The sequence below is a fragment of the Bos indicus x Bos taurus genome, chromosome 16 (genome assembly GCF_003369695.1).
Source record: "Bos indicus x Bos taurus breed Angus x Brahman F1 hybrid chromosome 16, Bos_hybrid_MaternalHap_v2.0, whole genome shotgun sequence".
Lineage (NCBI taxonomy): Eukaryota > Metazoa > Chordata > Mammalia > Artiodactyla > Bovidae > Bos > Bos indicus x Bos taurus.
In genome coordinates this window covers 69,121,571-69,138,323 of record NC_040091.1, presented here as the reverse complement: position 1 = coordinate 69,138,323, position 16,753 = coordinate 69,121,571, and positions in this window count along the sequence as shown.

Here is a 16,753-nt window from a genome sequence, read left to right as displayed (position 1 = left end):
ATGACTGTCATCTCCCTTTGTCACTGGAGCCAGACCCCAAGTAAACAAGGGATACTGTCTGTGGAATAAACAATCCCACGTGAGGTTCTTCAGAAGCTAAAGCAGCTGTTGGAGGTGTCCGTCCTGCTGGGAGAGCAGGACTTCCCAGAGGGTGAAGCCTGGGCTGCAGCTGTACTCCTAGATGTTTCCAGGGATGGAATAGAAGAGCTGGGCTGGGTCACCTGAAAACTCAAGCCTATGGACCTTGTAGGGGGTTTGCTCAACTTTTAAAGAGGTTCTGTTTTCAAATGAGGGGCTACTAAAGAGGTAGTGCTTCAAGCTAACAAAACCCACACCTCAGTTCTGCTGCAGAAACCTTGATCAGGGACTGAATTAGCTTGCTAGGGCTGCCCTAAAAGGTACCCCAGATTGGGTAGCTAAACCACAGAAATTTGAAGTGAAGTTAAGTGTTAGTTGCTCAGTCTTGTCCAACTATTTGAGACCCCACGGGCTATAGCCCATCAGGCTCCTCTGTCCGTGGGATTCTTCAGGCAAGAGTATTGGACTGGGTTGCCATTCCCTTCTTCAGGGGATCTTCCCAACCCAGGGATTGAACCCTAGTCTCCCACATTGCAGGAAGATTTTTTACCATCTGAGCCACCAGGGAAGCTCAAACCACAGAAACTTACTTCCTCACAGCTCTGGAGGCTAGAAGTCTAAAGTCAAGGTGTCAGGAGGGTTGATTTCATTCTAAGGCCTCTCTTCTTGGCTTGCGGATGGCCATCTTCCTTCAGTGTCTTTACATGGTCTTCTCTCTGATTATATATAGGCTTTAATCTCCTTTTTGTATGAGGACTCCAGTCATATTGGATTAGGGTCCACCCATATAATCTCATTTTACCTTAATTGCCTCTTTGAAGAGTCATATCTCCAAATATAGATTCTGTGGTACTTTAAGATAGGAATTTGAGGGGACACAATTCAACCCATGATAGCAACTTTGGGCAACATTGAATTTTATTCAGTTGAACTTTATTGAGTTTCTTCAACAAGGTTATCGAGAACCTATATTGCACTCTCAGATGCTGGGGATATCACAGTGAACTCACAGACATTCTGGTGCAGAGAAACAAGGAAAACTATATAGCATGTCGAATAATCATATAGGCTACGGAGGAAGTGGGAGTGAAAGGGGAGGGTGAAAATGTTGCTTAAAACTCAACATTCAGAAAACTAAGATCATGGCATCTGGTCCCATCACTTCATGGCAAATAGATGGGGAAACAGTGGAAACAGTGACAGACTTTATCTTGGGGGGTTCCAAAATCACTGCAGATGGTGACTGCAGCCATAAAATTAAAAGACACTTGCTCCTTGGAAGAAAAGTTATGGCCAACCTAGACAGCATATTAAAAAGCAAAGACATTACTTTGCCAACAAAGGTCTGTCTAGTCAAAGCTATGGTTTTTCCAGTAGTCATGTATGGATGTGAAAGCTGGACTGTGAAGAAAGCTGAGCACCAAAGAATTGATGCTTTTGAACTGTGGTGTTGGAGAAGACTCTTGAGAGTCCCTTGGACTGCAAGGAGATCCAACCAGTCCATCCTAAAGGAAATCAGTCCTGGATGTTCATTGGAAGCACTGATGCCGAAGCTGAAACTCCAATCCTTTGGCCACCTGATGTGAAGAGCTGACTCATTTGAAAAGACCCTAATGCTGGAAAGATTGAAGGCAGGAGGAGAAGGGGATAACAGGATAAGATGGTTGGATGGCATCACCAACTCAATGGACATGAGTTTGAGTAAGCTCCGGGAGTTGGTGATGAACAGGGAGTCCTGGTGTGCTGCAATCCATGGGGTCGCAAAGAGTCAGACACGACTGAGCATCTGAACTGAACTGATGGAAGAAGTAAGAGCAGAGTCTGGGCTTAGGGAGTGTCATGTAACCCATCCCCCACCTCCAGGCAGGCCTGAGTGTAAATCTCCCACAAGGGTGGGTTCATGGAGGAGGGGAAAGATGAGATGCAACATCTTTCCTTTGTGACTATTGACTCTGCTTTTTCCATAAGACAGACATGCTCTTTCCCACCCCTACCCTGATCATATGTCTCAGCATGGTCACAAGAGGCTCTGTGAACAAGGCTGTGACTGGCTCTCCCCAGATGAGAGCCACGGATGGAGAGACAGTCAAGGCATTCACCCCATGGCCTGGGAGCCAGGAGCATAAAAGTCGACAGCATTTCCTCCATCGACGAAATCCTGACAGTCTGTTAATCCTGTTACTAAGGAGTGCCGACATCCACTGCAGGCTGACTCTGTGCCAGACACTGTGCCCTGTGCCTGGTCTTCGTCATCCTCCCCAAAGCCCGAGGAGCACTATTCTGTTTCACATTTACAGATTAGGAAACTGAGGCTTCGAGAGGTTCTGGAACTTGCCCCCATATCCATCTGATACATCATCAGAACTTTAGCCTCCCTTAGCCACTGTGCTGAGCTATTGAAGAAAGAGTAAGTCACTGGGAGAGCTGGAGTTGGAGGTTGATTCTCGTTGGCTTCTTAACACTTTTATCCTCAATTAAAGCTGCCAGCATAGCACCTCACCAAAAGAGTAATAAATCTTATGTCCAATAAGCAAGTGCCAACCTTAAACCATGCAACATTTTCAACATAAATTTTCCTAACAATTATAACTCATTACTTTGACACAAGGCATGAACGACTGCAGTCTGTCCGAGGTGATGAGGAAAACACTGGCCATGAGCCCAGAAAGTTGGTCTTTGACAGCAGTGTGAAATATTTCACACCAGTTTCTAGGAAGTGTCACTGGCTGTCCCGATGACAGTGAAGTCTTCTCGCGGTTGCAAGGAGTCTTAACACATACTCCTCCTGGTGTTTTGGGACTCTTTGGCAGCTTGCGGGCCAGGTGGATAAAAGAAGTCCTTCTTTAGGATATTTGCTCTCCCAAAGGCATTCTGAGTTCTCTCAAGGTCAATGTTTTTGCTGCTGAGCATGATGCTCTATCTGCAGAACTCCAGAGCCCCTTTCCCTTTTGTCTGAAAGTAAATCTTTGCTTTGGGGACAACGTCCTCTTTTGTTTAGTGTGATGGTGAGAGTTTAACTAAAAATCCAATGTTGGTGTATAACTGCGTATCAGAGGGGCCGAATATGCTTCATATGGTTTTTAGTCATTTGGCTGCTACATCTGTGTGTTGCCCGTTCACATGGTTTGCCCACTTCTACCTTTTTTAGGGGTGTCTTTTCCTTCTTCATTTTGAAGAGTTGTTGAGATACTTCGACTATGAATCTCTTGCTGATGACACATTGGCAAATATCTCTTCCCAATTTGGGACTCATCTTTTTACTTTATTATAATGTATATACACTTTGTTATACAAAAATTTGGGGCTTCCCAGGTGACACTAGTCATAAAGAACCCGCCTGCCAGTGCAGGAGACATAAGAAATGCAGGTTGGATCCCTCGGTCAGAAAGATCCCCTGGAGAAGGAAATGGCAACTCACTCCAGTGTTCTGGCCTGGAGAAGCCCATGGACAGAGGAGCCTGGCAGGCTATAGTCCAGGGGGCCGCAAAGAGTCGGACACAACTGAGGAGACTGAGCACGCATACAAAAATATTAACTTTAACCTTGGATTTATACATTTTTTGCTTTTATAATATGTGCTTTTGGGGTCTGAAATATTATTTACAGACTCTGCTCCACATCTTCTAACTCCACTCTGCTGCTGCTGCTGCTAAGTCGCTTCAGTCATGTCCGACTCTGTGCGACCCCATAGATGGCAGCCCACCAGGCTCCCCCGTCCCTGGGATTCTCCATGCAAGAACACTGGAGTAGGTCGCCATTTCCTTCTCCAATGCATGAAAGTGGAAAGTGAAAGGGAAGTTGCTCAGTCGTGTCTGACTCTTAGCGACCCCATGGACTGCCACCTACCAGGCTCCTCCATCCATGGGATTTTCCACTCTACTCCACCAACAAATATTATACATCTATAGTTTTTCTAAAAGTTTCATTTGAGATTTCATAATTGCTGTTTTGTTTGTTTGTTTTGTTTTGGCCGCAGTGCACAGTTGTGGGACTTTAATATTTTATTTCCCTGACCAGGGATTGAACTTGGACCATGGTGGTGAAAGTGCGGAGTCCTAACCACTGGGCTGCCAGACAAATCCTATAACTGCTATTTTAAGCATATTGTTCAGAAGGCTGTGACATAAGGTGTCACAATAAGTATGTATGTACCCTTGGAGCATATGACTATGTTCCCTAAGGATGAGATTTTTCTCTCTTGGTGGTGCTGGTGTTGAGTTATTGAACACATCTCTAATTCTGGAATCCATCTAGGTCTCATTTGTGGAATGTGCTCTTTCTCCCCTCATTCTACCTAGTAATTATTAATAACATTGCAGCTGCTTAAGCATCTAAGAATATTAAAAAATTTTCCCATCATATTATCCTCCACAGCACTTTGACATAATCTATATCTGTATCTGTGTCTTGATCTGTCTGCTTATCTATTAATAGGTTGTGAAGTTGGCACACATTATGTGTGTGTCTTGGTAACTTACATTTTTATACCTATGTCTTGTGTGGAACAATATCAAAATTAATGTAAGTTTTCAGAACATTGAAGTTAACCCATATGGGGCACCCTGGCCTTATAACATAAAATACTAGAATATTAGAATAAGCAGGGTTGTGATATACTGCTAACAAGCCCAGGGCCTGAACTCCAGTATTGTCCTGCTCCCAGAAGGGGTGAGGACACACCAGGTGGCTTCAGTCTCATAGCTCCACCATCTTCACATGAGGCCTCTTCAGTCACTGGGTGGGGGAGGCGGGGGGTGGGACACACCTGGAGGATTGCTCTGGCTCTTCTATGCGTTGGCCTGGAATTGGGGCCTGTCACTCCCACCCACAGCTGATTGGTCAGACCCTGTCATGGGATCCCACCTCCCCCCAACAGCTGATTGGTCAGAACTTGTCATGGGATCCCACCTCCCACCCACAGCTGATTGGCCAGACTCTGTCAGGGGATCCTACCTCCCCCCAACAGCTGATTGGTCAGACCCTGTCATGGGATCCCATCTCCTCCCAACAACTGATATGTCAGACCTTGTCATGGGATCCCACCTCCCCACCCCCCCACAGCTGATTGGCCAGATCCTGTCATGGGATCCCACCTCCCCCTCACAGCTGATTGGCCAGACTCTCTCATGGGATCCTACCTCCCCCCACAGCTGATTGGCCAGACCCTGTCATGGGATCCCACCTAACTGCAAGGGCACTGAGGAATGTAAAGGAGCAGGTGGACTATTTGGTTAAGCATCACAGGTGGCCAGTCTGAGGTGAATAGGCCATCCACAAAATGTGTACCTCAGTGACTGAGAATTAACTGTAGCTGGTATTTTGAGTCCTGCTTTAAACTCACAGGACAGGGTGCTTTGCAAGCAAATATTAACTAGGAAAATGCCTTCTGAGATGAGGGGACAGGGAGAAAGGCAAGAACATGCAAGTCATCAGAGGTGATGGGAAGGAGAGAGAGCTTTCAATCTCAGCTCTGGCTTTGACCACGCGGATTCTCGTTTGCAGGTAGGAGGGTAATTGAGAAGTAAAGCAAAGCAAGACAATGAGAGGATTTCCAAGAATTTTCAGGTAAATAACAAATGTTTCATGTGTACATGAAAGTCAAGGTCTGTGAAGGAACTATTTGCTGAGAAGCCATGTGAATGATTTATTGACTGGCTAGAAGAAATCGTGGACAAGACGTTCTTTGTCAGGGGATGCTCACAAAAGAAAAGGAGGGGGTCAGGCCAGAAATACCTGAGCAGCTTCCAAATGACAGAGACCTGAGAAAGAAAAGGAAAAGAGATTCTCTAGTCCCCCATGCCTTTATATATTCTGCAAAAACTATCATTAAGTTGGTATTTAGGATGAGAAAAGGTGAAAACACACCACAGGTGATATTCAAGGGGGAAAAAAGTAGTAGGAAGAAAAGGAACAGGTTTCCAGTGACAGAAAGTGAGGAGAGGCAAGCAATCATTGTTTTCCAATGGCAGGAGATAAAAAGTGTAGCTGAAAAGTACGCCCGACCTTCCGGCAAGGCACACATCAGACTTGGGAGCGCGGAGACAAAGAGAGAAGAGTCACCTGGGAGAAGGAGCCAGAAAGCAGTGGCTGGATGCAAAGTGGAGGCCATTGTGGGTGCTGAGGAGATAACAGGGGAACGTGGAGAGCCGAAGAGCAAAGCTGAATGATAAGCAACGCGCAGTGAAGAGAGAGAAAACCAGGGGAAAGGCTGAGATTAATTCCCATAAAGATGTTTTTAGCAGAGGCCAAGAGTCTGGGAAGAAATGATCCGAGGGACCAGAGGCTTTGGGGAACCTCACGATTCCAAATTTGTGAGCAAAATGCAGTGCTGGTATCAAACCCCGAGTCCCAAGCCGCGCTGATCGTAAAACGGTCACTGTAGACTGTGTCCTTCCTAAGTGTCAACTGTAGCCCCCGCTGCATTAAGCACACGTCTCACTGGGCTTGCGGTGAGAAACGAGTCATAACAAACAGTAAATAAGAGCTCATGAGAGTATTTGCTCTGTGCTGGGCCCTGTTCTAAAAGCCTGACATATGATAACTCATTTAATGTTCACGCCAACCCCGCCTTCACTTTCCTGTGCCTCTGTTTCTTTGTTTTTTAAAAAAAATAATCTTTATTTTATTTGGCTGTGCCAGGTCTTCGTTGTGGCACGGGATCTAGTTCCCTGACCAGGGATCAAACTCGGGTCCCTTTCATTGGGAGTGTGGAGTCTTAACCACTAGACCACCAGGGAAGTCCCCTGTGCCTCTGTTTCTTCATCTATAAATCAGAGCACGAGAGGACCCACTGGTAAAGTGAGGCAAGGGCTAGTGTTCATTTGCAGGCAGGGCCACTTTCTCCTGTTGGCTTTGTTGGAATGACCTCCATGCTTGGGAAAAAGGAAGGGGCAGAGAATCTGGGAGGTGGAGATGGGGAGAGGGGTGATGGTAACTAGAGCTTCTGCCGCTCAGTTCTGGCTGACTCACTCCTCTGCCCTCTCACTTGTCCATATAGGTCACATCTCAGTTGGGCTTAAGAAGCAGAGACGTGGTAAAATCACAGGGCTGGCTGACTGCACACAGACAGAACTAGACTGAGAACTAGAGGTTTCCTGATTCCCCGGGGAATGAGGCGGTTTTCTCCAGCAGATCAGGCTAAGCCCTGGAGCAGAGGGAACACTTTTGAAAACAGAGGGCAAAGGTCAGTATGGAGCTGGGGCGAGATCAGCAAATATGCCCAGGAGTGCTTAGTGACAGGTGAAAGTTTAAAAGACAGGGGTTAAGTTTCTATCATAGGAAAGGGGTAGTTCAGCGCAGGAGGTCCCAGAACCTACAGTGTTTTCTCATTGACTTGCTGTGGCCCCAAGGAGCCCAGAGAAGGGCAGCATGACTCTAGACTTCTCCAGAAGTGAGCTGGCTACCAACCCTCATCTGTTCTACCATCCTCAGTCTTAAGTCTGAGGATTTGAAATTCTGAGTCTTTCCCTTTGGTAAACCAGAGCAAGTGTCTCTAACTTTCATCCGACTCCACTGGTCTCCTGGGGTCAGTCCCTCCATCTGCTTCCTTTCCTGTTATATCCCCATTTATGGCTGTGACTGTCCTTTGTAATAAGGGATCAAGAACTGTACCTGTTCTTCCAAATATGGCATCGTTTATTGTGTCCTAATGCAAAAATAGCTTCCTCGGACTTAAACTGGCCAAGATTCTCTTATTTGTCATGTTTTTGTAGTCATCAAAGAAGCAGAGGAGGGAAAGCTTCTTGGAAGCCTGTTTGTCTCTGAAAATCAGACGATTCATAGAAACCTCAAACCAAGAGAGACAGGAGCAGCTTATGAAATGTAGGCTCCTACCTCCAAGCCTCCAAGCCTGCCAAGGACCCGAACCCTCTAAGATCAGTCACTGGGATTAAATGTCATATGTAGTCTCAAAATTTCTCTCACTCCACTGCCACCTACATTCTCCAATACTTTTGGGGAGGGTGGAAAATGGGCCCTTCCTTCTTCCACTGGTGAGATATGAGATACTACAGTCTTTCTGGAGAGCAAGAATCCTTGGCACACATACATAGTTTTTAACCCAGTACATCTATGTCTGGAAACATATCCTAAGGAAATAATCAGACTATTGCACGAAGATGCAATGGCCAAGAATGTCCAGTAGACCATCATTTATTGGAAACAACCTGAAATGTCCAACAGTAGCAACTAATTAAATAAATCACGAAATTGTCAACAGTGGACTATGTGTATAGTGAAAGTGAAGTTGCTCAGTCGTGTCCAGTTCTTTGCGACCCCACGGACTGTAGCCTGCCAGGCTCCACCGTCCATGGGGTTCTCCAGACAAGAATAGTGGAGGTTGCCATTTCCTTCTCCAGGGGATCTTCCTGACCCAGGGGTTGAACCTGGGTCTCCCGCATTGAGGGCAGATGCTTTACCCTCTGAGCCACCAAGGAAGCTTAGAATATGTACATACTTATTTTAAATGATATTAATATATACTTTCATGGCAAGCTATGATATACGATGAAAAAAAAGTGAGTTACAAAACAGTATCTAGGGGACAATCCTGTGTTTGTATACACATCTTGAAAAACTTTGTGACAATACATAGAAAGATGTCAATACTGGTTTTCTTATGGGAGTGGGAAGATGTGATATAATTTTTTCTTTATCTTTTATTTTCTTCTATAATGAATAGGATTAAAAATAAACAAATAGATACATTAAAAAATCTATTTAGAATTATCCATGTTTCTTCTCCCAAATCAAGGTGGTACCATTTTCTGAACTATCCTTGAAAGGAGAGAATGTGGAAAATATTTCCCCTCATTTATTAATTTTACTTTATTCAGATTGTAGTGAATCCAAATGTGGTTTTGAAGAGGAAAAGATATCACAAAGATTCAGTCTGCACAGCATATATATATGAATCTGTATGTGTATAAGTCTAAACTAGGAAGGGTTAGCCTCTTTGCCTTTTTAATAAATGTTTGATTATCATTGTTGTTCCTAGCCCAAGAACAAGGCAAGCGATAACTTTTTATTCCCAAATCTTAGCCCAGTGCCTGATACATAGTAAATGCTTAATACTTACGTGACATGTGTATGGATTTTTGAGCTAAAGTATTTGTAGCACCTTTTGGTAAAGTAATACTTGCTCTTCCATCAGGGTATAATGGCTCTGTAGGTCAATAGCATGGTGCAGAAAGTAGAGTAATGGGTGTGATGAATCAGGCTGACCTGTGTTCAAATGCTCTGTTCTCTGCTACTCATGAGCAGGTTAGTCTTCTATTTCCTCTCTCATAATATGGGAATGATGATTATAAGGATGAGAATTTGAAATTTTCCTTCTTTCAAACCCCTTCTTGTGGATTTCACCTTACAGTCTTTGAAAACTATTTAGACACAGACCAGTGTTAAAATCCATCCATGGAAGCCATTCTGTATAACTCAAGATGCAAGTAACCTTCTCAAGAATAAAAGCACAGCAGCATCTAAGGCTCTATCTGAGAGTGCTTACTCCCAGCTTTCAAGGATGATATGGAAAGAAACTGTTTGCCCAGAAAAGGTGGATTATTAAGTAGCCTTATCTCAGCTCAGGATCTCTCTGTAAATAAGTCAAGGCTCAGAGCTACTCTGTGAAAGCGCTGGAAATGTTTGAGGGCTTAAAATAGCAAAATGCTTTGAAGAAACCCATTTTCCTAATGGAAAAAAAAAAAAGAACGCACGAGAAAAATGACCATCAGTTATTTATATACAGCCCAGGCTTCAGCATGCGACAAAAGTGATCACTGCTGACCTACAGTTGTCTTCAGAAATTAGCTCCACCATATTCATGGAGGTTGGAGATGAAAGACAGAGTGAGCCAGATGACCACTGCCCACAGCCTTTCCTTAGGGAGGTTCTATGGCTGAAATAGTTTCCTTAGACATTACATGGGCTTGGTCTCTGCTGATACCATTTAGGTCAATAATTTGGCCAAGTAATCAGAAAGATAACAGAAGAGGTTGGCAATGAAGTATGTAGAAAAATGGCCCATATACTCTCCTTTGCTTTTATGAGTATATTACAAGGCCAAAAATAAATATAATACAAATCCCCTGTATTTGCTAGAGTCTGGGGAATACAAAGCATATTGACTCTTGAGATTTTTCAGTGTGTGAGTATGTGTGTGTGTGTGTCTGTGCACCTTCTCCCTTACTGAATGACATATTTCATGGAGCTGTGTAAAGACACCCCCTGCCCTGCCTCGCCTTCCCTGGATATATGGGGAAATGCTCCTCTGTAGTATATTGTGCAGAGAAGGCAGTGGCACCCCACTCCAGTACTCTTGCCTGGAAAATCTCATGGACGGAGGAGCCTGGTAGGCTGCAGTCCATGAGGTCGCTAAGAGTTGGACATGACTAAGCGACTTCACTTTCCCTTTTCACTTTCATGCACTGGAGAAGGAAATGGCAACCCACTCCAGTGTTCTTGCCTGGAGAATCCCAGGGAGGGGGGAGCCTGGTGGGCTGCCGTCTATGGGGTTGCACAGAATCGGACACGATTGAAGCGACTTAGCAGCAGCAGCAGTATATTGTGAAAAGAGATGGGTGGCCAGGCCCACTGATGAATACACTGAAATGTTCCCCCTAAGTCATAAGTAAATCTGTTGGCTTTTAAAGTTGTTCTTGCTGTTGTTCAGTCACTCAGTCCCATCTGACTCTTTGCGACCCCATGGACTGCAGCATGCCAGGCTTCCCTGTCCTTCACCGTCTCTCAAAGCTTGCTCAGACTCACGTCCATTGAATTGGTGATGCCATCCAACCATCTCGTCCTCTGTCGCCCCCTTCTCCTCTGGCCTTCAATCTTTCCAAGCATCAGGGTCTTTTCTGATGAGTTGGTTCTTTGCATCAGGTGGCCAAAGTATTGGAGCGTCAGCTTCAGCATCAGTCCTCCCACGTAATATTCGAGCTTTAGAGCTACTCTGACCTGCACTTTGGCATTGGTGGCCCCCATGTCATGGTTTTGAAGCTATCTCGTTCCTGCTGCTTGTGGCACTGGCTGCCCTGTCATTGATGAAGTCAGGTGAGTTCTTCTCTGAAAGCAGAGTCTATCTACCTGCCATCCTGGGGGAGTTATGCTTCCCGGATTCTCTCCAACTGGAAACATCCCTGAGTTGCTCTCAGCCCTGCTCCTAAGCTCAGAGTATCCGGGGTAGCTCCTGATTCTATTTACTTTTCTGGGACCAAGGCACCTTCCTGGGGAGGCTCAGTGTTAGGGATAGGGTGATGAGGTGCTAGGAAGGGGCCACCGAAGACACCCATGTGCTGCTACGTCCACAGGTGGGCGCATTAGACTTCCGTGCTGCTCTGGTTCTATTTCCCTCACTCAGTGCTAAAATAGATAATCACACTGAGATGGGGGTCAGGCCAGTCAAACAAAGGAACTCTGAGGTTGGCCTGCAATGTGAAAACTGTCAATTATCCTATTTTATGTCCTCCCTGCTTTTCTCGGAGCAGGGTCCTCATTTCCATTAGACCAATTTGGTACAATGCTGCATGTTCTAATCCTTTTACCATCTTATCTGAACAAGAGAAATGAGTGCAAATGAATGGGGAGGAGGCTAGGGAGGGAGGGAAGGAAGAAAAGGACACGGAAAGGAAGGAAGAGAATCCTTTTGAGGGGTGATTTTTCACTCCCGTCTTGACAATTTGTTAAAAGCCGATGTAACATCCTAATGAGAGCAAGTTGCTGCTATACAACGAGGGTGATTCTAAGTCAGAAGTGACCTGTTTTAAAACCTTGGTTATCTAATTTTGAGACTCTTAGTCTAGAGACAAGGAGGTCCTCCCAGATTCCGTGTGGTTTCTCTGTGGAATACAGAGCATGGCTCAGAAGACCCTGGGCACAGAGAATCAGGGCCCCACCTGTGGGCCACCTTCTCAGGAGTTGAGGACAGTACGTCACAGTATGGTGAAGTGAGGAGGTTAACCCTTTCCTCTGTGACCTATCACAGGCATACATAGCAAAATATTTGAAAACACCTCATATTTGTTTTTCGTGGCTGTAGAACAAATTATGACAAAGGGGCTTCCCAGGTGATGCTAGTGGTAAAGAACCCACCTGCCAATGCAGGAGATGTAAGAGATGTGGGTTCAATCCCTGGGTGGGGAAGATCCCCTGGAGGAGGGCATGGCAACCCCCTCCACTATTCTTGCCTGGAGAATCCCATGGACAGAGAAGCCTGCAGTCCAAATAGGGTTGCATAGGGCTGCAGTCCATAGGATTGCAATGAGTCAGACAAGACTGAAGTGCCTTAGCACGTTAAACAATGTATGTTATCCCTGTTTCTATTGGTCTGGAACAAGCACAACTTTACTGGGTCCTCTGGTCAGGGTCTCACGAGGCTGCAGGTAAGGCTTCAGCCGGGCTGTGTTCTCACTGGAGGTTCCACTGGAGAAGAGTCTGTCTACATGCGTGTCAGGCTGTAGGCAGAATTCATTTCCCTGCAGTCGTGTGACCGAGAGCTCTTACTTTTTGCTGGTTCTGGGCTGGAGGTGGGCCATAGGTCCTTGCCACATGGGCTTCTCCAAATTTACTGCTTGCTTCCTCAAGCCTGCTAGAAAGGGTTCCAGCTCCAGGATGCTAACACGGAATGGTGACCACCTCCTTTGCGTGTTCTTGTTGACTAGCTGAAGTTCCGGGCCCTGTCCACACTAAAAGGAAGGGGATCGCACAAAAGTGTGGGCTCCAGGAGGTGAGGTCACTGGTGTGTGTGTGGGGGGCTTCACCAAGGATTTGTCTACCACACACCTGGAATCTCTTCCCACCTCTCTCATCACTCTGACCTGGTTGGAATTCTCTCCCAAACCATCTGAAGCCATATTCTCTAAGGATCTTCAGTGGAGTCACTAGCCATCCCCGGTTGCCCCAGACTGGTTTAGTTGAGCACTGAAAGTCCTGCATTCTGGGAAACCCCTCCATCTCAGGCAGACCGGGACAGCTGGTCATTCTAAGCAGACCTCAGGTCCTCTTTGGTTTCTCTTTTTCCCCCCAGTATTAGGGATAAATTTTGACAGAATGTGGCCCACTGGAGAGGGAATGGCAAACCACTTCAGTATTCTTGCCTTGAGAATCCCATGAACAGTATGAAAAGGCAAAATGATAGGATACTGAAAGAGGAACTCCCCAGGTCGGTAGGTGCCCAGTATGCTACTGGAGATCAGTGGAGAAATAACTCCAGAAAGAATGAAGGGATGGAGCCAAAGCAAAAAGAATACCCAGCTGTGGATGTGACTGGTGATAGAAGCAAGGTCCGATGCTGTAAAGAGCAGTATCGCATAGAAACCTGGAATGTCAGGTCCATGAATCAAGGCAAATTGGAAGTGGTCAAACAAGAGATGGCAAGAGTGAATGTCTACATTCTAGGAATCAGTGAACTGAAATGGACTGGAGTGGGTGAATTTAACTCAGATGGCCATTATATCTACTACTGTGGGCAGGAATCCCTCAAAAGAAATGGAGTGGCCATCATGGTCAACAAAAGAGTCTGAAATGCAGTACTTGGATGCAACCTCAAAAACAACAGAATCATCTCTGTTCGTTTCCAAGGCAAACCATTCAATATCACAGTAATCCAAGTCTATGCCCCAACCAGTAACGCTGAAGAAGCTGAAGTTGAACGGTTCTATGAAGACCTACAAGACCTTTTAGAACTAACACCCAAAAAAGATGTCCTTTTCATTATAGGGGACTGGGATGCAAAAGTAGGAAGTCAAGAAACAGCTGGGGTAACAGGCAAATTTGGCCTTGGAATATGGAATGAAGCAGGGCAAAGACTAATAGAGTTCTGCCAAGAAAATGCACTGGTCATAACAAACACCCTCTTCCAACAACACAAGAGAAGACTCTGTACATGGACATCACCAGATGATCAACACCAAAATCAGATTGATTATATTCTTTGCAGCCAAAGATGGAGAAGCTCTATACAGTCAGCAAAAACAAGACCAGGAGCTGGCTGTGGCTCAGACCATGAACTCCTTATTGCCAAATTCAGACTTAAATTGAAGAAAGTAGGGAAAACCACTAGACCATTCAGGTATGACCTAAATCAAATCCCTTATGATTATACAGTGGAAGTGAGAAATAGATTTAAGGGCCTAGATCTGATAGATAGAGTGCCTGATGAGCTATGGAATGAGGTTCGTGACATTGTACAGGAGACAGGGATCAAGACCATCCCCATGGAAAAGAAATGCAAAAAAGCAAAATGGCTGTCTGGGGAGGCCTTACAAATAGCTGTGAAAAGAAGAGAAGCGAAAAGCAAAGGAGAAAAGGAAAGATATAAACATCTGAATGCAGAGTTCCAAAGAATAGCAAGAAGAGATAAGAAAGCCTTCTTCAGCGATCAATGCAACGAAATAGAGGAAAACAACAGAATGGGAAAGCCTAGAGATCTCTTCAAGAAAATCAGAGATACCAAAGGAACATTTCATGCAAAGACGGGCTGTATAAAGGACAGAAATTGTATGGACCTAACAGAAGCAGAAGATATTAAGAAGAGATGGCAAGAATACACAGAAGAACTGTACAAAAAAGATCTTCATGATCCAGATAATCACGATGGTGTGCTCACTGACCTAGAGCCAGACATCCTGGAATGTGAAGTCAAGTGGGCCTTAGAAAGCATCACTACAAACAAAGCTAGTGGAGGTGATGGAATTCCAGTTGAGCTATTCCAAATCCTGAAAGATGATGCTGTGAAAGTGCTGCACTCAATATGCCAGCAAATTTGGAAAACTCAGCAGTGGCCACAGGACTGGAAAAGGTCAGTTTTCATTCCAATCCCAAAGAAAGGCAATGCCAAAGAATGCTCAAACTACTGCACAATTGCACTCATCTCACATGCTAGTAAAGTAATGCTCAAAATTCTCCAAGCCAGGCTTCAGCAATATGTGAACCGTGAACTTCCTGATGTTCAAGCTGGTTTTAGAAAAGGCAGAGGAACCAGAGATCAAATTGCCAACATCCGCTGGATCATGGAAAAAGCAAGAGAGTTCCAGAAAAACATCTATTTCTGCTTTATTGACTATGCCAAAGCCTTTGACTGTGTGGATCACAATAAACTGTGGAAAATTCTGAAAGAAATGGGAATACCAGACCACCTGATCTGTCTCTTGAGAAATTTGTGTGCAGGTCAGGATGCAACAGTTAGAACTGGACAGGGAACAACAGACTGGTTCCAAATAGGAAAAGGAGTTCGTCAAGGCTGTATATTGTCACCCTGCTTATTTAACTTAGATGCAGAGGACATCATGAGAAACTCTGGACTGGAAGAAGCACAAGCTGGAATCAAGATTGCTGGGAGAAATATCAATAACCTCAGATATGCAGATGACACCACTCTTATGGCAGAAAGTGATGAGGAACTCAAAAGCCTGTTGATGAAAGTGAAAGTGGAGAGTGAAAAAGTTAGCTTAAAGCTCAACATTCAGAAAACGAAGATCATGGCATCCGGTCCCATCACTTCATGGGAAATAGATGGGGAAACAGTGGAAACAGTGTCAGACTTTATTTTGGGGGGCTCCAAAATCACTGCAGATGGTGATTGCAGCTATGAAATTAAAAGACGCTTGCTCCTTGGAAGGAAAGTTATGACCAACCTAGATAGCATATTCAAAAGCAGAGACATTACTTTGCCAACAAAAGTTCGTCTAGTCAAGGCTATGGTTTTTCCTGTGGTCATGTATGGATGTGAGAGTTGGACTGTGAAGAAAGCTAAGCGCCAAAGAATTGATGCTTTTGAACTGTGGTGTTGGAGAAGACTCTTGAGAGTCCCTTGGGCTGCAAGGAGATCCAACCAGTCCATTCTGAAGGAGATCAGCCCTGGGATTTCTTTGGAAGGAATGATGCTAAAGCTGAAACTCCAGTACTTTGGCCATCTCATGCGAAGAGTTGACTCATTGGAAAAGACTCTGATGCTGGGAGGGATTGGGGGCAGGAGGAGAAGGGGACGCCAGAGGATGAGATGGCTGGATGGCATCACTGACTCGATGGACGTGGGTCTGGGTGAACTCCCGGAGTTGGTGATGGACAGGGAGGCCTGGCATGCTGCGATTCATGGGTCGCAAAGAGTTGCACACGACTGAGCGACTGATCTGATCTGATTAGGGATAAAAGAGAAACCAAACTGGTACCATCCAAATGTGGTCCTACTATTCTCCAAGCAGCCCTTGGAGCCCCTGTCAGCTAGAGCAGGTGGCAAGGTGATGGTGATTACATGGGCTTTCCAGTCCCTTCCCACTGTGCTACTACTGAGCACACCAGCTCCCAATTTGCTTGTACACATTAGAATCTGCAATACTCTGTGTGAACATTTCCATGGCTGAATGTTGAGGCCTTAACATTCTCATCTTACGTGGGAACAAGCCAGGATCCAGCCCCTTGACCTGGGAGCCAGACTTCTTCCACAAGACCATGCAGGTTAGCTGAGCATTTCTTGGCCATCAACTGTGTGCAGGGTTCTGGACTTGGGGCTGGACAGTGAAGCAGTTTTAGGGGATTGTTTGCTTGTTTCCGGGCTTCCCTGGTTGCCCAGCTGGTAAAGAATATGCCTACAATGCAGGAGACCTGGGTTCTATTCCCTGGGCTGGGGAGACCCCCTGGAGAAGGGAATGGCAACCCACTCGAGTATTATTGCCCAGAGAAT